This window comes from Mustela lutreola, chromosome 11 (genome assembly GCF_030435805.1).
Source record: "Mustela lutreola isolate mMusLut2 chromosome 11, mMusLut2.pri, whole genome shotgun sequence".
NCBI lineage: Eukaryota > Metazoa > Chordata > Mammalia > Carnivora > Mustelidae > Mustela > Mustela lutreola.
In genome coordinates, this window is record NC_081300.1 from 94266521 (window position 1) to 94283574 (window position 17054).

Here is a 17054-nt window from a genome sequence, read left to right on the forward strand (position 1 = left end):
AGGATTCAAAACTGACTCCCTCTTGCCCTTCCTTTCAGCCCAAAACATTGACTGTAATCTCAGTGGTAGGCTTCTAACATAGGGAGTGATGAGAACCGCACATCCTTCAGAAGGTAATGTGGCCTCCCACAGCATGAGTTCTAAAAATGTTTATACCCTTCAACCCAGGAAACCTAAATCTGGGGGTTCTTCCTAAGAAAATAAATCAAAGGGGCCCCTCGGTGACTCAGTTGTTTGAGTATCTGGCTCTTAATTTTGGCTCAGGGCCTGATCTCAAGGTCCCAGGACTGACCCCAGCAATAGGCACGCCGCTCAGCAGGAAGTCTTCATTTCTCCCTCCCCTCCGCCCCTCCCCCTGCTTGTGTTCTCTCTCTCTTTCCCAAATAAATAAATCTTAAAAAAAAAAAAGAAAAGAAAAGTCACAGACAAAAACAAACAAACAAACCATAGACACAAAGGTGCCCCTTGTAATAATATCTCTGCAGGGACAAGTGGAAATAAGTTAAAAGCAACAACAACAACAAAAATATGTAGAGTGAAAGAAGCCAGACTCCAAGAAGCTCATGCTGAAGGATGCCCTTTATATAAAATACAAAATTGGGGCGTGCACCTGTACAATTAGAAGTCAGAATACAGGTTATCTGCTCAGAGGGAGTTAAAGCAGACATACTGACAGGCAGTCGAGGGACTTCAAATGTTCTATTTCTTTTTTTTTTTTTCTTCTAAGATTTTATTTATTTGTCACATAGAGAGAGAGCACAAGCTGGCAAAGTGGCAGGCAGAGGCATAGAGAGAAGCAGGTTCCCTGTTGAGCAAGGAACCTGATGTGGGACTCAATCCCAGGACCCTGGGATCATGACCTGAGCCCAAGGCAGTGGCTTAACCCACTGAGCCACCCAGGTATCCCCGAATGTTCTATTTCTTGACCTGATTACATGGATAAGCTCACTGGTGACAACTCATCAAACTGCATTTCTGATAGGTATCTCCTCTATACATATATTGTGCTTCAATCAAAAAGTTTTCTTTCTACAGAGATGAACGAGAGAGGGATTTTTTAAAATTTTTTATATTGTGGCATATCTATTAATGGGACATTCTGAAATATTGAAAAATAATTACAAATATAACCACCTCTCTTGGGCCTGCGCATAACACCCCTGTATCGCTTGCCCACCCTACCCATTCTTTCTCTACCCTTCTCGGCCTGCCCTGAGTCCATCCACATCACCCATGGGCTCCCTTGTCTTCCGGCTTCCGGGTGGGTGTAGCCAATGGGAGGGACCTGCAGGAGATCAGCAGGCTGTGGGAGACGGAGGTGGGGCATTTCTTGCAGACTCCTTTGTTGGAGCACCGTGTCTCTGCAGCTGTCTGGATGGCTATCCCCGCAGCCCCAGCCCTCTCTGGGCTTCCGTCACTCTGGTCCCTTCCTATCTGCCTGTCAACTGTTGAGGTGATAAACCAAAGCTGGGGCTTCCACCTCAAGACTTCTGTTAGGTCAGACTGAATTAAGCATCAATCATATTTCTTAAGCCTTTATTAAGGGTAGCAATGACTTCCCTGTGTCGCCACACTCTGTGCATCCACCTCCCTTCCCTTGCCCGTAACCCTGTCCACACTCTGAAAGAAGTCTCTTCTTTAAAGTCCCTTGACCCACTTGAGTGGGAGTCAGTTCTCTACTGAGGCTCTATGTCATGGCCCCTCCCCCACCTCCTCCTGTGACTAGCAAGTGACCTTCCCAGACTTGGTTGCTGCAGAGAGTCTGCCCTCTGGAGGGGATGGGAACCAGCCTGGGAGTGGAGCCAGCATTGATTTCAATTTGGCACCAGGAGCCGTGCCAGATCCTTCCATCTTTTTTAACTACCTGAGCCCTCCCCCTCCTATATGTGTAACCAGCCTCTCCCCCTCATGGTCCTGCTCCCCCACCCACGGGAGGTTATGGACAGGTAGAGCACGCTGAGCTAGCGGGAGAGAGAGGGAGAGAGAAGACTCTGAGTGCCTTATGTTAGCCTGGTGCTCCACGAAGTATGAATACCCACCATGCCACCCCGTTGCTCTAACAAAAGACCGGCTCTGTCTGGCCTCCTCTTCATGGGACACTGAAGCTTGCGTGAGGCCAATACCACCAGTTGTCTCACCACCTCCCCTCTCTCCTTTCCCTTCCTTCTTTTTCCTGCTTTTACTGAGAGTGGCAGGTGACCAACTCCAAAAACTCCCCTGGAATTGGAGCTGGCCTTGTGACTGGCTTTGACCTAAAGAATGCACTAGAAGTGAGGCCTTAAGAAAGCCCTGGCACACACAAACCCCCCACCCCCACCCTTTTACCCTGGATGCCCTGGGAGGGGCATCTGATCACTCCAAGACCACCATGTGATGCGGAAGCCCAAGCTAGCCATGGGACGCGGGACCACCCAGAGGAGCATCCAAGCCCTAGACACGTGAACACAGCCTCCTTGGCCCTTCCAGCCTAGCCCGGCTGCCAGCTGAAGACAGTTCAGTGGATGGCCCCACTGCCATCCTGTCCCTACACCACGTGGGACAGAAACACCGTCCCGCTGTAGTCACCTCCACCCGCTGGGTGCAAGAAATAATTGCACTGTTTTCCACTGCGAAGTTCTGGCATGGTTCCATGGCAACCGTCCCTGAAACCTCTTTCCTTCTTGGGACCACAGGGAGAGAGACATCACCAACACGCTGGGCAGGGAAAAAGGCAAAGGAGAGAAACGGTGTGTGTCCTGGATGATACTGTGGACTTGACAAGCTAAAGCTGGAAGCTTCCACCTCAAGCCCTCTTGGTATGTCACATTGAATTAAGCATCTTATTTCTTAAGCCACTCTCAATCAGTTCTTCTGGTACTAATGGCCGAAGTCACTCCAACCGGTCCAGCAGATCGGTTACAGAGTCAGAGTGAACTGATGCTTGTAGGCGCTGCAAGAGGAAAGGACTGCCTCTCCCAAGGTTAGCTCCTTCCAGGGAGAACCAACAACCCACCTGCCAGCGCACCTTTCACATGCAAACCAGCCAGTCACAACACCTACCTTATCAAGCTCTTAGCTCCCAGCTGTTATTCCCCTGCCCTAATCACCCCAGGCGACAACTGGGGACAGAGCCTGCACCCCTGGGCCTGCTGTAATTATTCAACTGAGCCAATCTTCATCCTTCCCAGCTTGCTGACCCTGGCTTGCCCATTCCTTCCTGCAGAAATTACAATAATGTCTCTTGCCTGTGTTTTCCCTGCACTCTCTCTACCTCCTGCCTGAGCCTGGTGGCTTCCCCATGTGGCCCCCTGTGAAATCATAGAAAATATACACAACACACAGTGGACCCTTGGACCACACGAGTTCGAGCTGCATGGGTCCACATATATGTGATTTTTTTCAATAAATCACAGTACAGTGCTATAAATGTACTTATGATTTTTAACATTTTTCCCTCTAGCTTACTTTATTGTAAGACTATAGTATATAATATGTATAATATATGAAATTGTATTAATCAACTATATTATCAGCAAGGCTTCTGCCCTACAGTAGACAATTAGGAGTTAAGTTTTGCGGAAGTTAAAAGTTATACGGGGATTTTTGACTGGGGGGGGGCAGTGCCCCAACCCCTACATTGTGCAGGGGGCAGTCAACGGTATTGGTCTCTGGCCCCAATTTCTCACACAGAACTCCTAAAACCCCTGGAATTTCCTAAGTGACAAGAGCACCAGAAGCATCTTTTGGTCTTTGAAATCCTGGTTCCTAACACAGTTCCTAAAGCCTTTGGAACTGACATATTTGCATTGATATGTAGTGCTTTTCACTACAAGGCTGACACTGTGCTGGGCATTTGCAAACATTCATTTAAACATCTCTCTGAGGTGGGTACCATTATTATTCAATTTTACAGATGAGGAAACTGGGGTCCAGGGAGGGGAAGTGACCTGCCCAAGGTCACACAGCAAAGAAGTGGAGGCAGGACCCAAATCCAGCTTGTCTGGCTCTATTCAGTGACAATCAGCTAGCATTGGTCATAACTGACCCCTTGAGAAATGCATGAACTCCCAGCTCACTCCAGCGGCAGCCCCCCAGCAATTTTCGATTTCTGTTCCTCCCAGACCCCTCTGAGCTTTTTTCCTGCCCCCCCCCGAGGTGTCTCAACCACAATGGCAGTTTTCCTAAATGACCCCAGTAAGCAAGCCTCAGGCCACTATGTCCAACTTCCGTTTTCTGGGTCCCAGGATTTCTCGAAAATCGTCCTCTGCTCTGAGAGGTTTAGATTAATCCCCTTATTCAATGGCTCAGGATCAGGCTGACAGTCAGGTCACCTGCTTCAGCCTAGCCGGACTGGATTACCTGCCATGACCCCAAAATTCACTCAGGCACACCTGCTACTGAGCTGTTGGCTGATTAAGAACAGCAGGGAGTTTGGGGAGGGAGTGTTTTTTGCCTTCTGGGAACGTCTATGGCTTGAACAGAGAGGCCACCCGATGTAGGGCTGTAGTTAAACGTGCATCTCTTCACTCCTCATCCCCAGCCCCTCAGCTGCCCACCCTGAATTGGCATCACTTGGAAATGCCACCAAATTCCACATCATTTAAAGACCCAGAAAATAAAAGCTGGTTGAGTCAATAGTTGTCAAACTAAAAAATTTGAGAGTGACCAGAATGTTTTCAAATCATGCATGTGATGAACATATTTGAGCCTTCCCTACCTTCTTCTGGTAAGAGCACCCCAAGTTCCATTTTCCCACCCTGAACTTGCCAGCTTTTTTTTTGGGGGGGTGCCCCCTGCTGTCTGAATGTAGGTGGTTTGGTTCAGGAGGCTGCGTTCCTCCACCTTCAGCTCAGCTCCTGTCCCCTGTGATACCCTAACTCCTACACCAGTGGCCCTTTTGAAATCTGCTCTCATCCTCAAATCTTTTTTTTTTTTTTTTTTTTTTTGGCTTCCTTTACCTCTTTGCCTCAAGCCCAAGGACTTATCTGCTTCCCGTTCATTGAAAAAGCTGCTCTAACCCTCTTCCTTTCCAGTTGCCCTCGGACACTTAGCTGCAAGGGGGGATTCAATTTCCCAGCAGTCCTCTTGTTCACCACTCTGAGTTACTTTTCCTTCCTTCCTTCCTTCCTTTCTTTTTTTTTAAGTTGGCTCCACGTCCAATGCAGGGCTTGAACTCATGACCCTGAGATCAAGACCTGAGATCAAGAGTTGGACACTCCACCGACTGAGCCACCCAGGCACCTCACTATGAGTTACTTTCCACTGCATACCAGGCACTGTGCTCGGGATTTCTGCAGGCATGAGCTCATTTGTTATGTGAGAAAATCACGTGGGGAAGGTACACAGCTCATGCAATCTCCCGAAGTTCCAACGGTCACGGACACTGAACCGCATTCCCGATTTGATAAACCAGTGGTGGGCAGGAGGGGATGGTGCTTATAGGCTTGGGCTATGGAATCAGACTTGAGCTCAAATCCTACCACCGCCAGGTGCTAGCTGTGCGACTTGGGCGAGTGACAGAACCTCTCCGGGCCTCTCGGCCATGTCGCCTAACTCCAGGAGCTATCATTCACGTTGGTGCACCAGGGGGCGCTATTTACACGGACAACAGTGAATGACACCCCTGGAGTCCTGCAGGGAGTGGCGCCCACCCCACCCCTCTGATCATTGTTGTCCAGGTTCGCCCAGCAAGAATGAGCACTCAGCAATCATCCCAATCACCTACTTCCCCACCCCCAATTTACAGAACAAGAAACTGAGGTTCAGAGAGGTTAAATGATACGTCGCAGGTTAAACAAGGGACTGAGGCAGGATTTGAATTCAGCTTCTTTTCCCAGAGCCTGTGAGCTCTCTAGGCTGCTGTCTTGTCTCTGTGAATATCTCCAGTTTGGAAAGCTGCTACACTGCGTGTCTTCACAGCCACGTCCATGTCTTTCCCCTCACCTGTCATCATCTCCAGAGGTTTTGGATTTTTTTTTTTTAATAGTTTTCCCTGAAGTGCAAACTCCTTCCTCCCCTCCCACCTCTGTAGAGCTTCATACAGACCCTCACTTGCTTTTGAGCGATCTCATTCCAAACTCTACCCGGGCTGTCTCTAACTCCAGACAAGGCTGGTACTTGGTCCCTGAATGCCGCTCCATGGCAGACATTACTAATCAATCCCGGCACCTTTCTCTACAGATCCGCCATGCAGTAGTCCAGGTGGGCAGGCATTACTGATTCAGGCAATAGGTCAAGGAAAAAAACAAAACAAAACACACTTGCCATTTTTTCTTCTCAAGACTGTAATCTCATTGAGAGCAGAAGTGGAGTTTTAATCAGCTCTGCCTACTCTCTGCCCCAAAAATAGTAGTAAGTTTCCATAGATCAGCAATTTTGGGTGGATGGAGAAACCTGGCTTTCCTTCTTACTAGCAAGTGACTCTGAATGAATCCCTTTTTCTTGCTAATGTCAAACAGAATTGGAAGCTCAGAAAATGAAGGGACTTGCCCAAGGTCACATAGCTGGTAAGAAAGGGAACAAAATTATGTCAAATAGAAACAGTAAGTTCTCCTTCACTATATGCTATTGGAGGCGGGGATCCATGTGAAATTCTTAGTACAAGGCTTGACACATGGTCCAAACTCAGTAACATCAGACTTTTTTTTTTGTATAAACAGGGACTGGCTCTGTTCCCTGGCCCCAGCCTTATATAAAACTGTTCTCTGTCTCTCTGGCCAGAATCCTTCCTTAATATAAGACCATAGAAGGCCCCCAGAAAACCCAGGTTATTGGCTCGTAGATATTGAGAATTTGCCCTCTAGAAAACTGGGGCAGAGTAACTGAGTACTTTCCAGAATCCTGGGCCAGATTCAGGAGCTGTGAGATTGTACTCCTGACACGCTAGTTTGCCCAGCTAAAAAGCACAGGTTGGAATGCAGATCCCAAAAGGTTCCTCTGATATTCAAAACTGTCTTCTCCGGCTCCCTCCCCGTGGCCCAAAGCATGCTGGTGGGTGGCATATTATGTAAGGAGCTTCCCAGCCCGTTGTGCAACCCTGGGCTGCCACACAGCTGCTGGGAAAGCTGGGACCCAGGAGGCTGGGCCTGGCTCTGAAACAGTTCACTTCCTGCAGGGTCTCGCTGGCCACGGAATGCACAACCACGGATGAGGGCTTTCTTCCTTCCCTTCTGCCCACCTCTTTCCTCCCTCCGCATCGCCCATCCCTCCCTCCCTCCCTTTTCTCTCTCTCCCTTCCTTCCTTCCTTCCTTCCTTCCTAGTCCTCTTTCTCTCTTTCTTTCTTTCTCATAGCCTACTGATAGAAAACCTGGATCATGGAGCCATGGGTTCAAATCCCAGCTCCACCACTTATCAGCTGTGGGACTTTGGGCACGATGCTTAAGCTCTCTGTGCCTTACTTTCCTCAACTATTAAATGGGGATAATAATAATACTGACCCTTACAATACAGCCTCACAGTCCCTGGCCTCACAGAACCTAGAGCCTAGGAAGGGAGAACCAGCATTGAATAAATAATTCTGCAATTAACTGATAATTAATGATTATTGTCATGGGTCTGGGGAGTCAGGGAATGTCTCCCATGCAGTTGTGACTTGTCCATTAATTGTCTCTTCTACGAGTTTATAAGCTTTGAGAGGGCTTGGATCGTGTATGTTTTATTCGCTAATGTTTGCCTGGCATCAGGAGGCACTCAGTAATTATGTTTGGATCAATGGATGAATGAATGTGTTCCACTGGAGACCAGACGCGTGGGTAGGAGTAAACCAAGGGACAAGAGTAGATGGAAGAACATCCCGGGAACAAGGAACAGCAAGTGCAAAGGTCCTGTGGCTGGACGGGGGTTGGAGTGTTGGAGGAAATGAAGCAAGGACGATATATCCAGAACAAGCAGAGGGACAGGGAGAGTAGAGCAGGCCACATGGGTTCTTGGAAGCCACACAGTGGATTTTCTCCAGCAAGTTCCCAGCTAGGGCTGTAATTGGGGCCAAGCTGGGTGTCAGTGAGGCCTGGGTGCAGATCCCAGCTTCCCCACTGTCTGGCTGCATGACAAGCTGATTAGCCTCTGTGGGCCCCAGATCCTCATTTGCAAAAAGTTCATAAGAATAGTAATCTACTGCTTGGTACTGGGGGAGGCCTGTGGATAGTGCCTGCCACAAAGGTAGTGCTCAAGAAATGGAGTTGTGTTTATAATAATATTGCTACAATTGACTCAAGTATCCTCCTTCTCTCTCACTGCCCCCTGCAGCTGGGTCTTCCCCTTAAGGAGTGTCTCCTCCTCTAGGTCCTCCCAGGGACATAGCTGTCCTTGTCCTCCCCACTCCTTCCTGGGTCCCTCAGCCCCCCCCCGCCCCCCCGGGGCTGTTCTCCCTGAAGTTCCCACAGCCAAGAATGAGGAGATGGTTCCCTTGGCTCAGGGCAGAATCTGTATCCATGTTGCTAAGCAACCAACCCTCATCCAGATGCCAGCTGCAGCATGGGCAGAGGAAGGAGGAGAAAAGAGAATCGTCAGCACTCCGGGGGAGCCTCCTGGGGTGCCCCCAAGACCTCAGCCTCCAACCAAGGCTGTGACATGAGAGAGACAATGCAGATGACCCACGTGCCACCCCCTGGATCACTGCCCTCCCTGAGAGTCAGCACACAACAGTGGAAAGCCCCTGCGGTCAAGAGCAAATCCAAATGCATCCAGACCCCAGCTCTACAATCTACCAGCTGTGCAGTCTCAGTCAAGCCAGTGAGCCTCTCCTAGCCTCAGCCTGCTCATCTCTACAATGGGAGCAGACCTAACTACACACTCATCATAAAGATTACAGGGGGTGATGTACATGAAAATGCCCCACAGAGTAGATACTCAAAGAATCCTAAAATACGGATGTATAGTCGGGGATGAGTCCACTAATCTTGTCACCCATCAGGACAATAAAGTTCGAACTCCTTAGCCTGCCTTTCACGATCCCCTCATTGATCTCCAACTTTCTTCTGTCAGCCTGATTACCTATAAGTTTAGGGTCTGTCAGTCTCGTCTACTGATCTAAAAAAAAAAAAAAAAAAAAAAAAAAAAAAACCTCTATTGGTATATAATTCTCATATCTTCCATTCACCCATATAAATGCAGAAGCCAGTGCTAATTGGTATATGCGGAGTTGTGTAACTATGATCACAATTTTAGAACATTTTCATCACCCAAAAAGAAACCTCACATCCCTTAGCAGTCACTTCCCATCCCCCTGGGGTTGCTGCTGGCAACCACTATCTACTTTCTGTCCCTGTGGGCCTGCCTATTCTGGGTACATCACATCAATGGAATCCTATAGCATGTGGTTTTTGTATCTGATTTCTTTCACTTAACATAATGTTTTCAAGGTTCATTCATTTGGTAGCATGGGTCAATACCTCATTCTTTCTGATGGCTGAACCACAGTCTACGGTAGAGATAGAGCACATTTTCTTTGTCCATTCATCGCTTGAGGGACATTTGGGTTGTTTCTATGTTTTGAATCATGAATAATGCTGCCACGAACATTCACAAGTTTTTGTGGGGGCGAATGACATTTTGAACCCGATAAGTCTTTGTCTGGCAGGGAAAGGGTGGGGGGTTGTCCTGTGGGTGGAAGATGTTTAACAGCATCCCTGCTCACGCCCACTCCTCCTGCAGTAATGATGACCCAGAATGTCTCCAGACATTGCCCATTGTCCCACAGGGGGCACCATCACGTGGCGGGGAACCACTACACTCCTCGGCTCTTAGCAGTTCCCAAAGCCTGTTCCCTGAGCAGAAGTACCAGAAGATGCTCTGAGGAAAATAACCTTCTGTGGACAAGTCAGTTTAGGGAAGACATACAGCCTGCCTATTTCACTCCTGTCCCTGAAAATTAGTGGTAGCCTATTTGCATTTTTGAGGTTCCCAGAAGGCCTGCGACAGTGACAGTAACACAAACAGTGGGTTGTGCAGCTCAGCCCCTTTCTTAAACTCTCCTGACCAAAGAACCCTGTTTTTAATCATCCTGGGACACCCATGACAGTGACCCTGGGAAACATTTTCCAGGCCCAGCTTCTCCTCTCTGACCACACTGGTCTGCTTGCCACTTTCTTGGATACGTGTTGTACATTTCAGCCATGGAAACCCTGTTCATATCATGTCCCCAGTGTGGCAGGAACTGTCCACAATAGCCACTCCCCACAACTCGCTTGCTAGAGGAAACTTGGTTTTATTTAGGCAGCAGTACACCCAACCTCAGGGGACAAATCACGATTAGTCAAAGCCGAATGTGCCAATCTTACTTCTCTTTGCCGATGATTGGTCTAGGGGCAGACACACGTCTTAGCCAATGAACTAAAGATGGAAACTTCTAGAAAATATTTTTATACCTGATAAAGAGCTGTACAAAATGAAGGCTCTCACCTGCTGAGTCACAACTTCATGCTTGGGATGCTGCCTTGTGAGGACATCATGTGTGGAGCATAGAGCAGCCACCTCGACAACAGGAGGGGACAAGGGTAGGGAATAAAGCAATACACTGAAGATGGCGGGCCAGACAGAGAAAACCTGGGCCCTTTATGGCATCACTGAATGGCAGTATCAGCACTGCCCAGCCCACCTCCAACTCCTTGATCTGTGAGATGAGGAATGCTATCATAACTTGTAGCCAGAGCGTATGCCCACGGATACCCCTTGAGCCAGTCAATTTTTGCTCAATAACAAAACACCAAAAGACTTAGTGGCTTAAACAACAAACATTTACTATTTCTCATGACTCTGGGTCATTGTGTCCTGGAGCGGCTTATATGGGACTGAAAGATCTAGAAATTCTTCACTCACATGCTCAGTGGGCTCAATGAGCACCGCATCCCTCATCCAGCAGACTGGCCGTAGCTCAGCTCCCTCAGACGGTGATTACAGGGTTCACAGCAGGAACAGACACTCCCCAATGCACAATGGCTTCCAGGCCTTTGCATGCATCATGTTTGTTATGCCCTAATGGGCCAAAGCAACCCACATGGCCAAGTCCAGAGTGCAGGGCTGGAGAAACGGACTCCACTTCTTGATGGGAGGGACAGCAATGCCACAATGCCAAGGATAAAGGAATGGGAAGGCCTGGGGGCCCCACTGCAATTCCCCAAGGCCCTTACCCGGAAGGCCCAGCAGTGAACACAGGGCTGGCCCACACTGTGCTCATAAACATCTGTGGAATAAAGGAATGGATTCCCTCAGCCTCCACTGCCTGTGGCCTCAAATCGTCCCCCAGATTCCACATCGGATGGGTCAGGCTGAGGACCTCTAAGGCATGACATAGAATTTGGCTCCCGAGTTCCCCATACCAAGGTGGTACCTGTTCCACAGGGTTATGGGATATAACCCCACAACTGCAGTTAGGTTAGCCAGACCAGTACAGATAGAGGCTCAAATCCCAGCTCTGTCACTGTGTTTGATACTGAGGTTGGCTCAATTAAAAAAAAAAAAAGTTTAAAGAAGAAAGGAGCTTATTTCTCTCTGATGAAAAAGTCCAGGCCAGGCCAACTGAGGAGACCCCCAGGGCAGGATTGGATTCCCCAGCCTTTTCAAGGGTGCAGGGAGTGACATGTCAGTGTTTGGGCCCTGAACTTGGACAGGAAATCCTCTTCTCAGGAACACGGCACGTTTTTCTTGGAGGGGGCAATGGTTATTCTTTTCTGATCTCAAAATGACCCAATTGTCTTAGATGCCCACAAACTAGCAAGTATCCAACAGGACCCAGGAGGAACCTGGAATTCTGCTGGGGGGCTCTCATATTTAGAATCCCCCAGAGACTTGTTAAAAATGCAGGTGGCAGAGCCCTGACCCAGGAAATTCTGAATCCGTAGGTCCAAGTACAAATTTTTTTTAGTGTCCACTTGTTTCTATACCTTCAGAGAGAAAACGCTTATATGGGATTTATTACATGCTAGACTTAATGTAAGTGCTTAATAAACAGCAGCTGATGTCATCTCTTCCTTGAGATTATTACTCCCACTTTACAGATGAGGGAACCGAGGCCCAGAGAGGTGAGTAATTTGCACCCAGCCTTGTAGCTAGCAAGCAACAACAGTAGGATTTGAACCCAAGCAGCCAGGCTCAGAAACCAGGCCCCACTTCCTACCTCCTCTGCTTCTTATGGTTCTAGAAGCAACTTCTGTTGGCATTTCTGTTCTGCTCCTTTCAGATCGCTAGAAACTATCCAGCTTTCAGATTCGCCTTATCAGCATGCGGATGTTGAGGAGGACAGATAGACATTCAGAACAGGGTTACCTGGGTTGGGAAGTAGGGCAAAAGGATGGAAATTGGGCAGCTGGGAGACAGAGAATGGAGGGAAATTTTCCACAACACCTTTTCAAAGAGTTTGGTTTTTTTTTTTTTTAATCATGTGAATGCATTTCCTACTCAAAAAAATAAATATACTGATTTTTGCTTGAATGGGATAATAGCACTTAAAGAGTATATTTTAACCCTACATGGGGTCAAACATATGCTTCTATGTTTCCCACATATCTAGGCAGTCTGCATAGTGTATCTGGAATCAGATACATCTGGGTTCAAACCCGTTTTGCCACTAACCAGCAACAGGCCGTGGGCTAGGGCTGTTGCCTGTCCAAGCCTCATTTTCGCACCTGAAGATGAGGATTATAACAGTTCCTACTTCCTAGGTGAGCTATTGCCTAGAAAGCCTAGCAAAGGACTGGCCTATGTGAAGTTCAATCAAAATGTGCCACACACATGTATATTAACAGACGGACACTTGATTCTCCACTTGATGGTCGGTCTTGAGCCACTTCTCATGTCAATGTCAACAGCTCAGGCTTGGGCTGCTATCTCTCCACATCACATCCTCTAGCATGCTTTTTTATTTATTTATTTATTTTTAAAGATTTTATTTATTTGACAGAGAGAGATCACAAGTAGGCAGAGAGGCAGGCAGAGAGAGATGGGGAAGCAGGCTCCCCACTGAGCAAAGAGCCTGATGCGGGACTTGATCCCAGGACCGAAGGCAAAGGCTTTAACCCACTGAGCCATCCAGGCACCCCATAGCATGCTCATTTAAAATGCAGGTTCCTAGGCTCCACCCAAAACTACTGCATCAGACCTGGGTGGGAGGAGGGAGAAGAAATCTGCATTTTACAAGTATCTGCAGGTAAAGCTTGTATATGCTAAAATTTGAGAATTGTGAAAATACATCTACTTTGGTGTTTTGGGGGGGCAGATACACCCTTATTAACCAGGTCTTATTGATGGAGAGCTGTTTCCACTTGTTCATAAAGAGTGCCGCAGTGATCATCTCCCCCCCCCCCCCACCGCAGTGACCCCCTTTATGCACATGTCTCTATCTCCTCGTGTGAGTGTTTCTAGAGGGGTGGGTACAGAGTATAGTTGCCTCCTCATCCTTATGCATGTTGCCATTTCATTTCCAGCTGAGGTCCTACTGTCTTTGATCAGGGCCCTGGCACCTTTCAATAAAAAGATAAAAGAAAGATGAGCGGGCACGAGAATGGGCAGACATCTCCCAGCAGCCAAGGCAAAAAGGGAAACAGGATGAATCACATGATACCTATGGTATGCTCAGTGCTTTCCTCTGCCCAACAGACACTGATACGTCTCCTGGATCCATGCTCAGCACATGGCATCCCTAGCTTTATTATCATACTTATCAGATGGTACACGAACTATTCCCTTCTCTTCCCGCCCCCCCGTTTGCTGGTGATTGCTTGATGGCTCCTTGATTCCCCTTTATAGCTCCAGTCATTCATTCAGAAACATTTATAAGGCTCCTACTAAATGTCAGGCACTGTTCTAGGTGCTGGGGAAATACCTGCAAATAAGACAGATCAGCTCCCTGTCCTCAAAGGGTTTATACTTTAATGGGAAGTCAGACATTCATAAAATAAGCATACAGATAAATAATTACCAACTGTGGTGAGCTCTATGTAGGAAAATCCTAGGAGGTGGTGGCAGTTCATAACTGGCGGGGAGGAGGGGGTCGGATGTAGTTATGGAAGGCTTCCTGGAGGAAGAGACATTTGAGATAGAGAAGTGAGTGTTACAAAGGCAAGCGGAGGAAAGGGTATTCAGGCAGGTAGCAGTCAGACAGCCCAAATCACTGGGCCCCACCATGGGAGAGGACATGATCAAAGTTGAAGCTGGAGGTAGAAAAGACTAAACAAGGCAAGTCTGATGGCCTGGGCTGAAGTGGGGATTTGAGTCCTCCTAGCCATACTAAGAAGCAAGCGGGTGATGTGGTCAGATTTGGAAAGAGCACATTGGCTGTATTGTGGAGGATGGATGGGAAGGGAGGGGTAAGAGTCACTGGCAGGAGACGCCTTAGGAATGATGGCAGTGTCCACAACAAATTCCCAGGGGAACTTGGACTTTGCAGGTGTCCCAGAATATACTCCAGGGCATCCTGGGAAGGACCCTTCCCTGAGCCTAAAATACTCATAAGCCACTTCTCCCGCCCCCTCTCAACCAATTTCTAGTGCCTTGCTCTATTTTGCTTTTGTTTTAATTTTCATTGCCATTATTTCTTTCTCTCTATTATATATTTCTCATTTACTTCCCTGCTGTCACCCCCTCCAGCATGTCAGCTTCCCAAGAATGGGAACCTTGTCTATTTTACTTGCTACAGTCCTGCCCCTGAACCTTTCAAAGTACTGCACACACAGTACGTGCTCAGTAAAGGCACTGCATGAATGTGCAAGGGAAGAAGTTGGGATGTTAGGACTGCTTATGGCAGTGAGCTGGATCCTCTGCCCTCCTGGCAATGATGGTGATTAATAATAATTCTCACTTCATGGGGCTCCTGGGTGGCTCAGTGGCTTACGCTGCTGCCTTTGTCTCAGGTCATGATCCCAGGGTCCTGGGATGGAGCCCCGCATCAGGCTCTCTGCTCAGCGGGGAGCCTGCTTCCCCCTCTCTCTCTCTCTGCCTACTTATGATCTCTGTCTGTCAAATAAATAAATAAAATCTTAAAAAAAAAAAAAAAGACCTCTCACTTCAATCCTGAAATACAAGAACTCAGAATTCTCAAGGCTAGTTAGGGTTAACCTCCTTCTGAGAAGGTCTGATTAGCCAGAGAGTTGGAGAAAGGTATCCATTTGGCAGAGGAAGCCGGGCAAGTAAAATGACTTGGCAGAGAATAGCTCAGACCCAAGGAGCAGGGGGAGGAGTAAATTTGCCAAAAGTGCTCAATTCTTTCAGCTCTACACACCCACGGGTTTGCCATAGATAATGAGATGGTGATGGTAACGATGTTGACGGTGATAGCAAACATGGCGTAATTCACATGGCTTACCAGATGCTATTGTGGGTGCTTTTGCTACATTAACACATTTAATCTTTACAATAATCCTACGAGATAGGTAATGTGTTTATCTCCATTTTACAGGAGGGAAAATCAAGGCCCAGAGAGGTTAGGCAATGTGCCAAGGTCATAAGGCTCAGAAGTGGTTGAGCAAAGGTTGGAACAGGTGATCCTGGACACTGTGTCAGAGCAAAACATCTTGTTATCATCCTACCACCCAGCCAGCCAAAGTGCCCCAAAGGCTTCTCATCAGATCAGGATTGGGTGGACCCATTCCTGCCCGCCTATTTCATAAATTCCCATTCAGACTACAAATTTGTCTTCATGTCCCAGAGACAGGATAGTGGCTATGGCCTGGGTGCCAGTGTCACTGTCTCTCCAGCTATGTAACATGTTGCTTGAGCTCTCTGTACCTCAGTTTCCTCATTTGTAGAATGGGGGTGAATGTATCAGCCTCATAAGAGTGTTAGGAGGAGATGACACATGCAAAGGTTGAGCTCATAGTAAGCACTCAATGAAAGTAGACTGTAGAATGAGAGCGGCTTTGCACATGCTGTTCCCTCTCCCTAGAATGCCTTTCCCCCTTCTTTGCCAGTCTTAAGCCTGCTCATCTTTCCAGGATCTGGTCAGAAGCACTTCCTCAGGGAAGTCCTTCCCTGCCTCCCTCCTCTTCCTCCTAGAGGAATTAGTGAAATGGAAGAGTTTATTAAGTGGTCTGTTGGCACAGGTGTGGACAGCTTTGGGATGCCTATAAGAGCAGCGCAGGGGCGTCTGGGTGGCTCAGTGGGTTAAAGCCTCTGTCTTCGGCTTGGGTCATGATCTCAGGGTCCTGGGATCAAGCCCTGCATCCGGCTCTCTGCTCAGCCAGGAGCCTGCTTCCCCCTCCTTCTCTGCCCACCTCTCTGTCTACTTGTGATCTCTGTCTGTCAAATAAATAAATAAAATCTTAAAAAAAAAAAAAAAAAAAAAAAAAAGAGCAGTGCAATAACCCGGAGATAGCAAGAGCAAGGAGCCGTCCCACACTAGCCCTGAGCCAAGAGGGGAGGAGAGGCTACCAGAACAAGGATGTGGCAGCTACCCTGGTGGTGAAAGAGGCCTGGCTGAAACAGGGGCCTTTAGTAGAAGAATGCAAGGGGTCCCCTGGAAGGAATAGAGAAAATAAATACCATCTCCTCCCAGGCTCCCATTGGCCAAACAACAAGAAGCAGAGGGCAAGGGAGCCTGCTGCCTCCTGGGTGCAGAAAGCCGGTGAGGGGAGGGAGAAATGGGTCCAGATGGGGCAACCAAGAGAAAATCATCACTGCCCGAGGGCGCACTACAGGGTAACCGCATTCAGAACGGGGACTCAGGCTTTCTGGCTCCTGGCATGCATCCAGACATTTGCTGATGGTGAGGTTGAAAGACCACCCAACAAACACGGAACAGACCCAGCATGGACCCGGCATAGCCTCCGTTATGCCAGCGGCTGGGTCAAATCGCACTCTCCTCAGTGTTAGACTCGAGGTTTTTTCTGGAGCTCTCCTGATCTTATTTGCAGTTCCCTGGGAGCCTTATTGGCTAAGCACCCAGTACACACCGGTCAGATTTGGGTTCAAATCCCAGCTCAGCCACTCCCTAAGAATCCAGGGATAAGTGAAGTCGTGCATCTGCAAAATGGAGCAAATGGAGTTTCACCCGATGTGGGTTGGGAGGACGGGTTGAGGAAACCCCGCCAAGGGAGCGCCTGCAGGTTGAGGCACGTCTGTGCGCGGCGCCAAGGGGTGTGGTTTT